Here is a 12,958-nt window from a genome sequence, read left to right as displayed (position 1 = left end):
CAGGCGGACCCCAGGCTCCCTTGAGCCGTGGCAATATGCCGGGACAACGCTAGGAAGAAAGAAAAGAAGTATGTTTTCCATTACAATATTGAAGATTAATAGTTTTTAGTATGTATACATTTTTGTTCCTTTTTTATGTCTGTTTTTCTGTATCGTTGGCGTATGCGCCGCCACCATCATAGTCTTAAGTCAGGTCCCCACTGAAAACCAAGCGCCACCGATTGCCGCAGCATTTTGCTGTGTGGGGATCCTATTTTAGCTTCCAATGTTTTTTTTTTGTAAGTCTTCTTTTCCCAAATGTAATGTGTTGTGGCGTTAAATAAATTTATTTTCTTTCTTCTTTCATTCTATAACTGATGGAGGACGGTCGCCAGTGTTCGGAAATAGGCTATATGACTCATTTTTATTAATGGTATCAACCGATCAGGTTTGTTTTAAGGATCAAATGTTTATATGGGATCCATTGCATTAAAGCAACACAAAAGTCAGAAATGATAGTCCAAGTCCGACAAAAAAGTCCATTGTTGTAAGATTCAACATGACGTCGGGGATAGTGCAATACCGCGTAACTAACAAATGCAGTAAGGTCCAATCACCTTGTACATTGTTTGAATTTCGAACTCTTTCAACTTTGTTATCATCCCTATTGTCATTGTCATAGCAATTACCTTTATTCAAAGACCTATAGGTATGCAGTATTTATGGATGGGTCCTATAGGTGTTTAAAAAATAAAAATGGCCGCCGTGCCTGCGTCAAATTACAGCGACTTAAAACTGTTTGCAACTCGTAAAACCGCCATGCAAAGCCAGGCTCCGCTGCGATTAGCGCGTTTAGCACGCTGCGTTGAAGTATTCAAACCACTGTGCCGTATAATATGGCTTTTGAAACGCCGCAAATTAACTATAATGGTTTTTGGCGTTTTGTAGCTGTGGAAAAATTAGGGGTGTCGTTTTTCTGTTCTCCGGCCGGAAAGCGTCTACTTTCCGCCCACTGCGCTAAAAGAAGTTGCCGCTTTCCGGCTCCGTCGGACAGAAAAATAGTATAGTAACCTCGGGCAGTAATTAAGAAAGCCTCAGATCACATTTTTGTTGACCTCGGCTTTGCTTCGGCCAACAATTACACGTGATCTGAGGCATTTTTCACTTTACTGCCTCCTGGCAGATTACATACCTATGTAATGAAAAGAAAAGGCATTAGATTAGATACTGTACTGTCTAGGCTACAAAATACAAATTATAGTACGAGTAACCGATATTCCAATATAAACTAAAATGCTATACTAAGTATAAAGTTATATTTATTTTAAGATAACCTCATAGTACCCACATAATTTTAACTATAAACCATAATAATTATTAAACCTGTCAAACAAAACTAAATAAACAAGGATTGCTTAAGCTGAAAATAAAACAATAATTGCAAGTAAAGTCACATTTTAAAACTCACTGCAAAGACAAATTTTACGTTTTGACAAAGTGCAAAAACTTCAGGTCCTTTTACTAAAGTTAAATATTAAACAACTTATAATTAAACTAAAGTTACACAATTATTCAAAGAATTGCATAAAAAGTTTGAAATTCAGCTAGTAGGGAAGTTTGTAGTTAAAATGACCCTGAACTATACTAAGATGTACCTTACTACTATGTTGATACGATCTTTTTAAGATGTGTGGGCAATATTAAACAATAGCGTTTTTGCAAGCTCGTATCTCAATATACAATGAAGTTAAAAAAATATAACCTTATTAATAAGCGCTTAAAGTTCAGATTCAAAGAAATTTATATTTCTTTTATACAAGGAACGAAAAAAACGGGATGTCACAGAATCATTCGAAATTCGAACAGAATTAGTGCTTAAAAATCAAATAGTCTTTTAATAAATTAATTTTTATTTTAAGAGTGTTTTAATTTTCTCTATTTTCGACATTAACTCGCCAGTGTACGGTCTAAAATGGGTCTACCGAAATTACATTAAATAGTTTTAAATTATGACTTTGTGCATCTATTGTTGATATTAAACTTGTTCGCTATGTTCGAATGCAGATGAAATTTTAATGCATTTTGATGATGAGCGATGTAAATACTTAAATACATAAACCCGTATTTCATGTACAGCGTAATAAGCAAATTCACATATACATTAATTACTTTCTTTGTTATTTTGGGTTATGGATTAGAATTACTTACAAACAAGTACCTTTATTTTAATGAGACCCGCACCGATGCCACCGAAACTCGAAAATCAAAAAACTATAATTTCAATATAAACCGTGTATCACGAGGAATCCAAAGGATTTTATGCACGCATTTTTGAGGTCAAAGGAAGGAAAAAATTTTATATGAGTTTAGGTCAAATACGTCAAAAAAAAAGGTTTTTTTTTTTGTATTTGTACATAAAAATCAAATGTTATCAGTAAACCTGTCACTTCAAATTATTTTTTATTTGTTTTTCTTAAATCATAGTTTTTACAAAGTGTTATTTGTCACTTTTATACATCTATCAATGAGGATATTTTGACTACGTGCGATAGTAGAAACATCGACATCGAAAAGGCGTTTAGCACTAAGTAACAATAAAAATATTTTTTTTTTATTGCCACATGGCAATAGTACATTTAAGTATATAAATATGCTGAGGATACATTATTAAAATCTTTCGGGCTCCTCGTGAAACACCGTGTAGAATACTTCCCGCAACCTGCAAATAATCCCCTTCAGAAGGCCTACCGCGAAATCCGAAATTCACAAATTGCTGGAATCTTTCTCTTTTAATAAAAAAAAATGCTCGTAATTGACGAACTTCGATTTTCACGGTTACAGCCCTGGTATAGTCGGAAGTAAACAGTAGACAGGTAGTAGTGTCAAATTTAATATAAAAGTCTTGACAACAATGCCATTTCAATGTCGCGTTGCAATACTGGACCAGTAATGCTGATACAGTCTGAACTCTGAATCCAAATAGTATCTTCGGAAGTAGAGTCCCGAGCTCAAAGAAAGCGCCAGCACTGGTTGACACATTTTTATGACCTTTCTGCTCCATATTTCTCAATACATCATGGCGTGTCATAGGCGACGTTTGAGCCTCAATAAATAACAAGTACTAATAAAAGCGTGTCATTCCGTTTGTTTATATTATGAGATAAGCCCGTTTTACAACAAACCCGGTGCCGTGGGTGGAGCTGCCTACGCTTACGTAATTTATGTATCGGCCATGGGTCATAGAAGAGAGTGGAGATGACTAAAGCCCCATTAAGACGGTTCAAGAACTTGCATGCAATATGAATTCAGTCCATCGACCAAACGCAATGTAAGATGTTTCATGTCGATGTAAGTGTTTCGATTTTTAGAAACTAGTGCGGAATTTTATATGGCATTGTTGACAGTTCATTACAAATCTCGCGCTAAACATTATGAACCTATACCTATGATGAAGTTCTTCGTTCATGATAAAAAATAAAATAATACCTATAATAGAATATGATGGCTGCATTAAAGCGTTTAGTAGGCAGTTAAATGATCAACCCACTCCCACTTTTAAGACCTCCGACATAATCATCTACGCTATGGTAACCTAGAGTTATTTCATGAAATATCTTGATATATTATACTCTATTTACACGCCTATAAAACACACAGTAAAAAACATTTTTAAAATCTGGTCAAAAAAAATTGTAAAGTTTTGATATTAAACTACATACATGGATTATTACTGTTTTTAAAGTGGCATAAAATAATAATGGTTGACGCACACCCTACGTTAAAAAAGAACGCGTAAAACATTAAAGCAAGAAAATATGATAAAACATCCAAAACAATTATGGGATTAAAAAACCGCAATCAAATCCCATGTTTTTATACGAATGTTTACGTAGGTACGTTTGCACCCTCTACTAAACATTATTTATTTGAAAAACCCCATGCACCGAATTCATAAGCGGTTTTTTTATGTAAATATTTTGGCAAAATGGAAACGTTTAACGGGTGTATGTGCTTTGTAAATAATCCTTGTAAATAAAATTCTGTTTTCAGGATTTATTTTCTTGTTTACCAAAATATATTTATGCACAAATAACTTTTTTGGTGAATGAGCCGCATCGATACTCGTATTATTTCCACCCAATCAATCAAAGTCAATATAATTCATTTATACGAATACTTACAAAGTTATTTAAAGGTAAATATTAAATCAGTTTATAAATGTCGATTCGAATTCCATGACGTCGGATATGAAGATCCGACCAAAATGTAATTTTATCATAGCGATAATAAACGAAATGCGCAATCTCTTAATAAGCTAACTCTGGTATTTATATGATTTTTCGATTTATGTGATCAGTACCCCTAGTGTAAATAAATTCGATTTCCAAACGTGACGTACGCGTTTGCGTTTAGTCTCATTTTGTATTGAATTTCGAAAGAGCGCGCCAAGCGGGACGTTTTGGAAACTCAAAATCCTATACAAAATGAGACTTAACGCAAACGCGTTCGTCACGTTATGATGTCGATCAAAGTTACACTAGGGGTACGGATCAGAAAAGTTAGGATTTCAAGATTTTCTATATTTTCGTGAGAAAATAAACATTATGTTCACATCCGCCTTTTTCCATAGTTTTACCTCTTAAATGTTTCGATTGTATGTATGGCGGTAAGTGACTTACTTAATTTTTTATTTATTCAGAAACCAGACAGTCATATAAACACATTAAATAGGCAATACAAAAGATGTACTGCAACAAAAAGACTTGGGAGGTTTATAGTTATAAATAATGTTAACTGAAATATGTACAAGTATATCTAATGTATAAGATAGAAAATGAACTACATACAACATAAACATATAAGTACCTGGGTACAGTTTCCTTAATATTCAGATATTATAGGTAGTTTAACAGGCGAGTAATCTCCGCTCCGTTCCCTACACCATGCTAACATCTCAATACAGACGATAACTCTAATCTCAATAGATATTTTATTTAGAGAGGAAAACCGACTAAAGTGACATCCCTGACGTTTAATAGTGACACCATAAATATCAGCTTAACCGGACTGGGTGGCCACGTAACACAATATGGGGATACTAGTAAAGTTCGAATTACTTTATATGAGCATTTTCAGAAGCGGGGCTAAATGTTTCCGGGTGTTTTTTAGAGTTCCGCATCTCAACAGGAAAAAAAATATGTTATCACTTGTCGATCTGTCTGTCAGTAAATTTGCCACGAAACTGCTAGACCGATGGAGTGACAAATTAAAATTTGTGGACTACAACCCCGAAGCCACCTTTCCAATTTCCATAAAAACGTAGTCCCCTTTACCTCTGGATTTTAACATTATTGAAAACATTTTGACCCAATTTGATATCTCAGATATGTCGTTTGATTTTTAAGAATTTTTAATTATTATAAGAGTTAGGAGCATTTACACATTTAACCTAACCTTTATAATAATAATAAAAATAGAAAAAAGACAAACGATGAGCTATGGTCAATATATATTAAATTGTGTAATCAGACTTTCTATAATATTAATATCCAAAGAGGAAAATAGGAACCACGTTTGTATGGAGGAGGGGCCTTTCCCCTTAACCGGACTGGGTGGCCAAGTAACACAATATGGAGATACGACTAGAGTTCAAATTACTTTCTATGAGCATATATTTCAGAATGCGGCTAAATGTTTCCGGGTATTTTTATTAGCAATGGCCGTTGGGACAAAGGAAAAAAGGTTACGTACCGAAATGTGAGAAAGAATGTCTCCAAGAAGCTAGAATTATATTTATATTGATATTTATTAATTATGTACCTACACATACATTGAACGCCAAAATTACAATCAGTAAAATAATAATGACGAGAATTCCGAGTAAGTAAATATTCATTATTGCACCAATTCATTTTACATACATTTAAAACTAAAAATAAAATTTTAAATGAAAACGGCACCAGGTAACAACAGGCGGTCTTATCGCTAAAAAGCGATATCTTCCAGACAACTTTGAGGTAGCAGGAAATGTAGAACTCATACAAATTTCAACAGGTTGTGCAAGTAACATCTTAATAATAATAGCAACATCTCGTCCCATGACACGGGCAAGGGTCCCTAGTACCCCTTACATTTCATTAAAGTGTGAAAAGGGCCTCAACGTGTTGGCTTCGGCAAATCAAAACTAAAACAACTTATACGCGTCACGCAAGCAGCAAACGTCCTCGTAGGGAAAGACGTAGGGACGACCACGAAAATCAACGAATCCGGTCATCGTTTCTAGAAAATAGGATTAATAGGTAAGCGATATGTCACTATAAGCGAAATTGTTTTATCCGACTTTGTGACAAATAATTTTATAGTCACCTACAATAATTTACGGGCGTCGCATATTCGCCGTACGGTGAGGGCGGCAGGGGCAGCGGCCGAGTTGGCTGCGGTTCGCAAGCAGGAGAAATATGAGGTCCTTGCGAACTATTTATTTGTCCAGCTTGCTGTAGAAACCGCTGGGTGCTGGTGTGCCGAGGCCAAGGCCTTTTTTGAGGGAGTGGGGAGACGCATGCGAGGGAGAGGGTTGGCTCGCTCAGGTACCTTCCTGATGCAAAGGTTATCCATAGCCGTTCAACGCGGCGAGCGTCATGGGTACTTTTGCGTCGGGGGGGTCGCGGAGTGAATTTCTAGTGTAGGGTGTTATTTAGGTTAGGTTAGTAGTAAGTAATTTAAGACGTTCATTTACGGGTTGAATATATAGATCATACTGAGCAACTTTTACTATGGGACCAATTCCGAAGACGCGAAAAAAATTTACTCTCCCATAGAAAATTACAAGGCCAGACAGCCAAACTGTATGAAACAGATGCTTTTTTTTCGCAATTTCGGGGTTGGTCCAATAGTAAAAGTTGCTCAGTATGACTTATACATCGTGTTTTTACTGAATTCCGTTAATTCCGGGGTATCGATAAGTACGTTAAAGCAAACTAAATGGCATAGTTAATTAAAAAAAAAAAAAATTAATAAGTTTTTTACTTGTTTATTTTCATAAAAAGTAATTAAATGTTGCATATAGCGTTGTTGTAACACGGTCATAACATTTAATTCAACCAAACAATTGAAAACTGTGACATATCAATGTCATTTCGAACATCAATCGTTCAAGATAGTACTTACGTTTAGTAGCAAATGGATACACTCGTACTAAACACTAATCAATATGTAAACAGGCCCTAAGGCAAGTGTATACGCTCGTAAGGGCCTTATAAGATAAAAATAAATTAGTGATTATCTCCGAAATGGAGTTAATTAGAATACCGGTGCCTTTGTGAAAGTTATTTAGTTTAAGCTCAGGAATGCACCCTTGAAATTAACGGAAATCAAAAACAACAGCGTGTATATTCACCCCGTAATTACAGGTGACTAAATAAATACCTTTACATTTGAGAACCAAACTTGTCTAGGTAATTACGTCATAGTAAGGTTGGTCAATATAAGCAGCGTCATAATAAACGGATTCCACTGTAATAAATAAAGCTATCTAGTACTCTTGCCTCATTCTTTCTACAACTTTATTCCAATATAATTTACTACAAACAAATTAACACTTCGCAGTAAATTAATATAACCCAATATGAATAATTCATGGCACTAGCTGTCTCACATCTGACTTTATATTCATTGGCCCGTGCCTTGAGAAAATACTGGGAAATATATTATGCATGAAAATGTTGCGTTTGCAATATACAAAATTACTTCCTGGCTACACTTAACTAAATTTTTTGGAAAATATCTTCCATGTATTTCTCCTTACTTTATTTGAACAAATTGCTCCTTTCTATCGATTTTATGAGAATAATATTTACTAATACGTACATATGTTCTTAATACTGACTGACTCATCAACGCGGAGCCAAAACTACAAATGATAGAAAGTTGAAATTTCCACGTCGGGTTACATATATAAAGTGTACAAGAAATAAGAAGCTATTCTGAGAAATTTAACCTCTAAGGGGGTTAAAAAGGGGATGAAAGTTTACCGTTGAATTATTCGGTAGATAAGTGTTTGCCCTATACATTTTATTAACCCCGTTGTATTCTTCGGGTTTTGAACATCGACGTGATGCCTCCCTGTCACACTTATGTAAGTACTAATTTACATGTGAGACAGAGAGGCAACACGTCGGACGTGGTTCGCAATAGTCCCTCTTAATTCGTTGCTAAAAATGGTCATACCTACAAAGAAAATGGAGCAAGTAAAGTTTTGTATGTAAAACTTCTATTCGGTCTAATTTCTTTGTATTAAAATTTCTGACAATTAATTACTAAAATTAATAAGAATCCCCATGAAAATAGACCATAATTTTCAAATTATGGCTTCAGTCCAGTGGGACTATTTCGCCAGTATAAAATTATTAGGAGCTTTAAATACGACTATTACGGTTAGTACAAGACAGTGTACGGTGATTTTATCAGCTCTTGTAAAGCGATAGCTGGACTTTTACAAGTAGCACGTGGACTACCGGCCGTTGAATCCAAAATGGTGGTTAAACGTCTTTCAAGGTTAATTCTCCATTCACAGCAAACTACCACGTTAGTTTACTGTATATAGATATCGATATTACACTTTAAAAAATATTCATGAGCAAAAAACAAAGGAATTAATCAAGAGGCGAACTATCAAGATGGCGCTCTAATCGGAAAACCTCTTTAAGTTAATTCCTTACCAAATTCACCCCCTAAATAAATATCACAATAACTCACCCATAAACTTAATAGTCTGTTTTTCCACTCGTTTTGCCCTGTGTCGTCATTCGCATTCTACCCACATTAGCATAGAAATGTGTCGTATACCACGTAGGGTCTTAGTGTTGTACCTCGTAAACTATCGATATCGATGGGGCCATATAATTTTACGACGGGTCGATAGGAATTATGAAGTGGGTTTTTGCGTGGTTGTAGAAGGGTGTGTCATCGGGGAAATATGTAGGTTGATAAATGTTTTGTTCGATGCCCCGGAAAAACGTTGGATCGATCAGGCTGTGCGTTTAAATCCGTGATCATGTGTAGCAGTGTTTTTATAACTCTTTATCTTTAGGTATTTAAATAAAAGTAAACAAACAATTTGTACATTTTCGGGTAGTTCTAACATTTATTGGTTAACCAACGAAATACAAAACGGCCTGCATTAAATCTACCCTCAACTGGCTTAAGGAGACATTTGAGGGTAGATGTTGTTTACGTTTATTCAAATACCTAAAGAAACAGAGTAAAGTATATACTTTATGTTTAAGGTATTATTAAAAGATTAGCCATATTTCTAGCTAGCTAGTTGTAGAAACATTGCTATAGACCGAGATGCGTGAATAAAAGAGACAAGAGAGGCCTTTGCCCAGCAGTGGGACACAATAGGCCAACAAATAATAATAAAATAATGTTGTAAAAATAAGGTTGAATTACAAGATGGCCCAAAAGTACGATGTTTTTTTTCATTGCGGCATATTATTGATAGTTTTAATAAAGGTTTGTGTTTTTGTATCAATGTTAAAAGAGAACTACTTATAATAACATTTTGTAAAAAACATAAATTCCTATTTTTTTGACAACCTGTACGTCCACGTCCATTGCATTTTATTTCGACATGTACGTTATGATGACTATAAAAAATAAATCCTTTCGCGGTGAGAATGTGAGTACCATCTGAATCTTTCCTTTGAGACCAGCATGAATTCTTTAACAGCCTTCCTGCAAATCTGCGTTAAGAAACATGCCATGAAAAATGCACGATGTGGCAGATGCATTAAAATATGATTTACGTAACTCACAACTCATGGACATGATGCATGGATACATGCTTAATACGAGTATATTAAGGTAATATTCTAATGCTTCGCAAGATTGTCTTTTTTGTTTATGCTGCTGACTTTATACAATAAATAACTGAATATTTAAACCAGAAACATTTCTACATAAAGGGAAAAAATACAATATCAAAAATAAATCTTGGGGAAGTAAAATTGTTACCTATTCAGTTAGTACGTACGATTTCTTATTTTTCAAAGCTACAAATTACAGTTCTACAAGTTATAATTAAGTAAGTGAATGTGTGTGTTAAAAGCTAGGGTAAATTTTTGGTTAACAACCTATTATTGTTAACCAAAAATCGAGCAAAAACAGATTTGGTATTCTCAATGACAATTAATTAACGTGTAATTATCGAAGCGTCACAACACTAGTGACGAATTACGCGGCAAAAGGCGGGCGTGGAGGCACGCCAAACGGAGCTCGTAAAAAGGCGCGTAAAACAGCCTCCGCCGATATAGAGACAATTGTAGTAGGCCTGACCCATTCACTCAACATATTTATATACTTTTCTCTTGCACCAATTAATCGTATCGCCTGCTGAGAATACGTTTGTGCCATATCCATTTTTGCGCAAAATCGTTTTTTAATGATTGCTAAAATAACAAAAAATAATTAATAATTGACACTAATAGGTTAAAAATATATTTTTCAAAAATGTTGTGTAATATCCACATTTTTCTAGGATAAATACACTGTAACATAAAATTATCACAAAATTTGTAACATATCAGAATTCCATAGACCTATAAAAAGGTATCTCGTTCCGTTCTATTTTTACTATTTTTAGTCTCTATTTTGACAAATAAACTTGCATGTGTCTTGGCAAGCTTTGATATTTAGGCTACTTTATAGTTAACAACAGAGTGGTTGAATGTTTGTTTGTGACGGATTTGTATTTTGAACGGTATCGATTTCGTTATAAAATAAACAATTTTTTAAATTAAACGACTGCGTTACTCCTCTAAAGAGTTAATTTTGTCCCCTGAATCCGACATGACCTAACGCTGGCGTCAAAGTGAACGTCGACCGCAGAGCAATTAATTTGAACTAAATAGTGTGGAACTTGACAACATTTCGGTTATTTTTAAAGTTTCAGCATGATAAGTATTTATTTATTTTTATTGGTGAATTCGTCCATACAAAATCTTACGCAAATCGATAAAAATAAAATAAACAAAAATTTTTTGGCCCTAGGGGGGTGAAAAAGGGGGTTAAATTTTGAATGAGGAATCAATAACCGCTTAACCGATTTAATTGACATTTGGTATGTAGACAGTTTTCGTTATGAGGAAGGGTATTTTGTATTGTATTGTATACGGGCGATTTTCCGCAACTCGACGACTGGCGCCTATTTTGCGTGACATGTGAGGGTGGGCTAGTCCTGCCAGCCCAGCTCCTCGAGGAATCCTATCAAACCTTTAATGTTGAGTAGGATCTCGGGGAGGTCTCTCGGGGATCCGAGATGTTTCGCCCTGTATGGAGTCACTCCGCTGCATTCCAGCACCACGTGAGAGGCTGTTTCTTCTGTCTCCATGCATCCTCGGCATAGGGGACAGTCTGTGACACCTGTTATGAAAAAATTTTTGTTAAATAGTCCATGACCTGTTATGACACTGGATACCATACTCAGTCGGACCTTCCCTAGTTGCACGAGCGCCCTTGTGAGCTCTCCGTTGATGCCAGGCATGGCTTCTTTTGCCTGTCTGCATCCAGTCTGGTTCAGCCAGTGTTCTGTGTGTAGTTTCCCTGTACGTGCCAGCAGCATTGACCGTACCTTGCTAAACGGTATCGGAAGAATCGGTTCCGGACCAATCGCCTCCGCACTCGATCCTTCCCTGGCAAGCTCGTCTGCAGCATCGCTACCCCGTAGGAAGGGTATATTGGTTATAGAATAGTTTTCAACCCCCAAATCACCCCGTAAGGGTGAAAAAGGGAGGAAAAGGGCGTTAGGGAGAAAAAGAGATTGAAGTTTGTATAGGGAATTTGTAAAAAAGCAGATTACACTTGACACTACGTATAAATGATACGTATTTCGGGATTTTTAGTAATAAATCACCCCCAACCCTATAGATTAGGGGATGGAAAATTGTCATTAAGCAACATACAAAAATAAATGAAATACCAACACAAACATTTACATGTAAAATGTTGATAAGACGAAACCATAAGGCTCGCACTGTCAAAAAGTTATCAGATCTCTTGTAGAACCAAGCTTCTTACTCTACAAGCCCTAACTTCACAAACTCTACACTTTACTCAAAATATGTGGCTTGGCCGCTTTGTAACTACAAGAAGTATTGCATAATAAAAAAAATAGTGAATAAATTTTTCATCTTACTCCCATGTGACGGTAGCGTTTGTTAGTCGTATACCTCGAAATCAAAAAAATCCTTGTAGCTTTTCACCTATTCGCGTTTCACCGTGATAGCGTATTTTGCTGTAGCGTGTAATATTGGTGGTATATTTTGTTACTCGCCTATATTTTTAATAGATTTTTACAACAGTAGCAAATTTTAATGTAGCATGTATTTTCAATAGCCTATTTATTTAGCCGCATATATTTTCAATAGGTGCTTACAACAGTAGCAAATTTTGATGTACGAGTAGCATGTATTATCAATAGCCTATTTAGTTAGCCGCAAAAAAATTTAGTTGCATTTTACCTGGGTCGCATATTGCTGTAGTGTATTATATTAATCGTTAAAAAAATTGGCTATATCACTGAGATATAATAAAAATACGGTCGCTTATTGACCTCATTGTTACAGCCATACATTAACAAGCTTTGGAGAATTTGTTATTTAGGAAATCTACCTCTAAGGTTACATATATCACACTCAAAACCAGGAAATAAACTATAAGTGCGAAATGCATTTACAAAACAAAATATATTAATGTTTTTTAAAGAACAACCAATCCTTTTCTAGCGATTTGAGTGTTAAATCCGTAGTAAAAGTCGTTAATTACGACCATTATATTCACCTCTGTGGCAAAATAGCTATTTTTGCGGCTTTCCGTATGAAAAATTATCTTGTGTTCATTACGTGTCTTTAATATGGAAAGCCACATATGTATTTTATTACTATAGCGCCTTTTAATTGTTTAAAAATGTTTAATACAGTGT

The 12,958-nt window shown here is 35.2% G+C and overlaps 1 protein-coding gene across 1 annotated transcript in view; it reads right to left on the bottom strand.

Moving 5' to 3' along the window:
* Nucleotides 1–12,958, bottom strand: part of LOC133531114 (B-cell receptor CD22-like) — a 620,993-nt gene that overhangs the window by 307,991 nt on the left and 300,044 nt on the right. The gene's annotated exons all lie outside the window — the stretch shown is intronic.

The sequence above is a fragment of the Cydia pomonella genome, chromosome 24 (genome assembly GCF_033807575.1).
Source record: "Cydia pomonella isolate Wapato2018A chromosome 24, ilCydPomo1, whole genome shotgun sequence".
In the NCBI taxonomy this organism is placed as follows: Eukaryota; Metazoa; Arthropoda; class Insecta; order Lepidoptera; family Tortricidae; genus Cydia; species Cydia pomonella.
The sequence above is the reverse complement of the archived record's forward strand: the minus strand, read 5'-3'. Positions and strand labels throughout refer to the sequence as shown.